Here is a 6000-nt window from a genome sequence, read left to right on the forward strand (position 1 = left end):
AACAGTTATTTTCGTTCCTATTAATAATTAAACATTTGTTCGGTTGCCACTACGGCTGCTGCTATTGATGAGATGTCTGTGACATATGTTAATAAATAAATAGTGGAAAAAAAAATGTTTCTTTTTCTTGATTACGCTTGGGACTTTCAATATGATGGGATCTGCAGTGAGGAAGGTTCTTCTTTAGGTCCTCCATATGTCTATCAACAGACTCCTTATATACACACAGAAATAAAAACCATTGCCCATATGTTCTTTAGTATAAGATGATACACTTTATAAAGAGATAAAGCTCACAATTTAGAAAGCATTTCTTCGAGAAAGTCTCAGTTCTTATTCTTATTTATGATAATGTTTTGTGGCTAGTAGATTTGTCATCCATGGGCGTCCGCAGGGGGGGAGGGTGAAATATCTAATATTTGAAATTTAATTTAATGTTTTTAATTAAAAAAAATAATTCTGTGAATAGCTGTGGATTTTTGAAATTTTTTTCTAAAAAAATTATATTCTATAGTTAATTTTTATAAACAGCTGTGGATTTTTAGAAAAAAAATTCCAAAAAATTTAATATTTCAAATTTAATTTTTGAAATTTTTTTCCAAAAAATTTAATATTTCAAATTTAATTTTTGAAATTTTTTTCCAAAAACTTAAATATTTCAAATTTAATTTTTGAAATTTTTTTGCAAAAACTTAAATATTTCAAATTTAATTTTTGAAATTTTTTTCCAAAAACTTTAATGTCTTTTCAGAAAACTTAATATTTAAAATATAATTTTTGAAATTTTATTCCAAATAATTTAATCTTTTGATATTTAATTTCTGAATTTTTTTCCCCAAAAGTTGAGTTTCTTGTACATAACTGTGTTTTTTAAATTTTTTTCGCAAAAAAATTTATTATAGGACTTTACCTTTTTTTTTTTTTACATCCAAAAATTAAGGCCTTCCCCAAAATATAGTCCTGCGGAGTAAGTATTACAAGTATAAAAAATATGAATCAACCATTGCTAGCTTAAATATGAATAGCTCCACTCCTAAAAATCTAAATCACAGTAGTGTAACACGTCTGTTAGGTTGAGGATATTTCTTTCCTTGGCTGTAAGAAAACTTCCCCACCACACCACCCCCTTTTGCAAGATGTCGCTGTTAAAATAACACAGATGACGTTATTTTATCATTTTTCCCCTTGTGACGTATGATATTTTTTCTTCCCTTCGCATAATACACCTTGGTAATCCCGGGTTGCTTTTTTAAATAAACACAGGTGCAATGTACTTTCGATTCAGCTGTTTTAATTAATTTTCATAAGTTGACTCTTGTATGTTTTAAAGGAGCTGACTCTACGTATTATGAACTCAAAAAATATATTACAATGTATTTAATAATTAATAACTATTCTCTAAATAATCATTAACATTTGGCAACAAGACATAATACAGAAGACTAGCTACCATATGTTTTTTTCAAAAATTTCCTTTCCCTTTTGATAGTTGAGGTAGAGGGTGTGTAAAAAGGCGAGTCGTTAATGCAATTAGAACGTTGCTTTCATGGAGGTTGCGTAGTTAATAATGTTAGAGGTAATTCATAGCACTCTTAGATCCTCTAGTGGGACAAAAAAGTATTATTATTATTAACTTGGCTTATAGTTTTGATTCACTCGAAGATTGACAATGATATCGCCGTGGTTGCTATACAAGAGCATCAAAACGCTAAGCTTTAATGAATTGACTATATACTAATAGTTGTACGCCCTCATTGCCGTCGTAGCGCCAATTCTATTTAAAACTTGTGGATTAGGGGTCATTTTGTTCATTTGCTACTATTCAATCTTACTCTTTATGAGCAAGAATGTATTCTTCTTCTTTTTGGAGTAAGAGACGGATAATCCTTGTTGAGGTAGAATTCGTAACTATGAGCTCTCAAAGTGTAAATTAGAATCATCAGGAGGAAACACTTGTTTATGAGGACATGGAGTAAATACTTACAACTCGATTTGACCATATATAAAAAGATTCACGACTTGTTTTGAACTCGATGACTAAGACTTCCGAATTGAATTGATCTCGAAAGCTATTTTAAACTGAATTATAAAAAGTACTTCACCTTAATTATAATTATGTATTTGAAATTAACTCAAAAGAAAACTGAGAACTCGATGAAAATATTTCCAAGTCGACTAATATTTAAGAACTTGAACTTGTGAGCAAAAATTTGAGACTCGACTTGGACTTAAAGTATATGTAAGGACTTATCCCCAATCTCTAGAAAACACCAAGGTAAAGGAATCTTCCCTTAAATCCATCTGAAAGCTTCTACAACTAGTGTTGTGTCAGTCTTTCTTGAGGACAAAGGATCGCAGTTCCTTCCCACTTGTCGGTCCTAAAAGGAGGTAAAATTGATTCCTCTTTACGTCAATGAGTGTGTTTTTCCTTTTTTAATTATTCAGATTGATATTAGAATAAATTATATAACTAAGTAAAAAATATAGTATGTTGGTATTAGATATATTTTTTGCAATAACCTTAATGGATATCTCATACATCTTATTTGGCTTAATAAACCATCGATATTTATATGAAAAATTACGAGGAACGACAGTTAAGAACCGGTTCGAATGATGGACAGTCGTAAGACTGGACTGAATAAATGAGGACCGACACAACACTACGTACGACACCTATTTGCCCCTCCATTCCTATAACTTTCTCTGTCCATCTAACTATGACGTTTAATCCTTTTTACCTTTAATGAATAGAACTTTATTTGAAAGAAATTTAGAACATTTGCCGCAAGTACACATGTACAGGCTCAAATATAATTATTCCAACTCCTAAAATGGAAAAAACTAACAACTGTCATAGAATAGATTATACTACATGTAGCAGAAAGAACTTGATATTCCTTTGATGGACTATTATGTTTTATATTTATAAATTAATACAAATTACTCAGTTATATAAAATATATATATTATACCTCAAAAAAATTTGGAACAACCCAAAAATAATCCTATAATAATATTATCACAGAACTTTGCGCAGAAACAAAAAAGCATACAGTCTTTGGTGCATAGATGTGGTTTCTATTGCTGAATGAATGAATGAAAGATATGGTGATCAAAGAAGATCATATTCCTTTGTTGAATATCCTTTCCGAGAGCTTTTGAATATAGCTGATGGCTTCCAACACAACATCTAAGTCGGAAATGTTATCTTTCCTCGATATCCGAGGAAGGATCCGTTTCAAGCGTCGATATGAATCAAAGGCTGAATGAAAACGATGGCTTCGATATTTTCGTAGGACTTTTTGCGCATATTTCCTTGTGGAAGATAAGGTTTTGACAACCATGGTTGTAGGCTGTGGTTGTTAGTCTATTGTTATATATTTTGATTGAAGTTGAATAATAACTTTATAAACGGACGGCTTGGAAATTATTGAGAGCGAGGTTCTTCGTAGAATGTTCATTTTTCCTCAGTTAACAAAGAGCGTAGCCGTACAATTTGATAACAATGTGTTTTTGTTTTTTCGGAAAAAGGCGTGCTTTTTTGAGCGCCCTCTATAGATCATAATTCATAAACATATTCATAGACATAACATAACAATCACTGTAAGCAGTTAACAATAACATTTGTTACGCCTGTAACCACACTGAAACTTGGACATTTTATTTAGCATATGCCAAATTTACTCCATCTGTTGCTCACCAAAGAAATGACAGACGTTTCCTTCTATTTTTACTGCAAGTCCCACTAGGAGGATGTATTTTATTATCCACTACAAGTACTACCAAATTACTTTTTGACTAGTCATTTATGTTACTTATAATTTATATTTTATTAATCATTCGTCAAAGCAAACACGTCTCGAATCTCAAGTTCAAACTAACTATATAATATGTAATGATGATATATACATAGTTCAAAATCATTGGTCTTATGTAAGACATTTTGTATTCAGGGCAAAACATGGGCTACTAGGAAAATACCCTTCTTTTTTTTCATTCAAAATTGCCTTCATTCATGAACATAATATCCGCCAAGAGCAACACAGTCATTCCAAAACCGCTCTAACATTTCAATTGAATTTTAATAAAATCCCAAAATATCGAGGCCAAAAATTTTCCAATTAATTGTTGTACTTTTGGGTATTTGGACGAGGTTCACAAGTTGCTGTCCACTCAGATGATGATCGTTTTTATTCTGGAATGAAGTGATGGATCCATGTTGTATCCATTATCAGATAACGACAGTAGAATTTCATTTTGTTACGTTTAAAAAAAACACAGAACCCACTTTGAATAGAGCTTTCTCATGGGCAAATGCTCATGCAATATAAAGCAAACACATTCTTTTGATACCTTTACGATGTTAGCTAACTCACGCAACTTCTATTTCCCGTCATTCTGAAATATTTGCCTGGATTTTTTTGATGTTTTCTGTTGCTACGGCCCCATTTGGATATCTTCTGCATCATAGGTGTCACTAAGACCACTTTTGAAGTTTAATTGTTGTTTCTTATCCAGTGGAGTTCACATAACACTTTTCAAGCTATTTTTTAGATCAAACGGTATTCTTTCTTACCAAGAAGCAGTCTAAGAATTAAATTAAAATACTAAAACAATAAAGTAGAGCCTTATGTAAATTCTTAAATTCCAGGACGATGGAGTTGATGAGGAACTTCTTGGTGGTGTGAGGACTTCTATTGACTTTTGACTCAATGTAGTTCCCGACAAAATAATCCATTCTATTCTGGTCGGGGGAGCTTTAGGGCAAATATTATTGGACAACCAATCGTAGCAGTTCTCTTGGAGCTAATCTTGAGGGATTTGTGAGGTATGGCAGAGGCAAAGGACTGTTGCCAGTTACATGGGCTATCTTTGCTAAATATCCAGATCGTAATTCACCAAAGTCATCACAAAAGCAAACTTACGTTCTGCCCACGAAAATCTAATAGGCTTGGAATCTTCTGTTGTTGACTCCATGACGGTGTTTTAACTCCTCGGTGAAAGGACCCACCCCCTACAACAGCAAAGATGAACATATCAGTCGGATCAAGAAGGAATTCCAGGATTTCTAAGGGACCAAGTTGCAAAGAACTGCTAGAAATTTTGTCCTCGTAAAGATACAGTAATTCAGCTGGAGATATTTATATTTAATAAAATAAATTAGAATCCATAAAGCTTACAGAATCTGGATTTATTTTTTTATTATGATAATTGGCTGGAGAGAAAATTGCGTTTGGAAAAAAGTATTTTCGCGGCACATATAAATTTTGGACCCTTTCTGTGTTATATTCAGTCGTGAGAATAGGTAATATATCAATTGATGATCGGTTGCGAACGACCTAATAGTATTTTTAATCAAAGGAAATTTCCGTAGCTCTAGTTTGATAACTTAAGAATAGTTTTAAGATATAAAGTACGGATTCATCAATTGGATCCTCGTGTCGTAATGTTACAGGGGCGTCCGTAGGATTATATATATATATAAATTATTCTATTTTTTGGGGTGGGCCCGTGTTTTTTTGGATTTTTTTTTTAACAAAAAAAATCTAAACATTGAATTTTTTATTTTTTATTTCAATAATTCATAACTATTTACATAAAAACTTGAAATATCGAATTTTAAAAATAAATTAAAATATTAAATTTTTTGGGGAAAAATTTCGAAAATCAATGGCTATTCACAAAAAATTAAATTTTATGGAAAAAAAAATCTACAGCTGTTAACCCTATTCTTGAGTAAAAAAAAATTTCATCCTGACCCAAAAAACAATTATTGTAAATTGATAAAATTCCTTAATTTTGGTTGAGGGGGGCTACGGTTTTTATCTATGATTAACTTGAAGAGACTGTGTGATGAATAAATCTTTTCTTGAATTTTTTACCTAATATAATTACCAGGGAGGCAAACTTTGTTTCCTATTCTTTTTAAGAAGTACATAAGTCATAAGAGATGTATTCATTTATTCATCTGAGTGTGTTAATCTGTGTATCATGAAT

This window comes from Lepeophtheirus salmonis, chromosome 8 (genome assembly GCF_016086655.4).
Source record: "Lepeophtheirus salmonis chromosome 8, UVic_Lsal_1.4, whole genome shotgun sequence".
Lineage (NCBI taxonomy): Eukaryota > Metazoa > Arthropoda > Copepoda > Siphonostomatoida > Caligidae > Lepeophtheirus > Lepeophtheirus salmonis.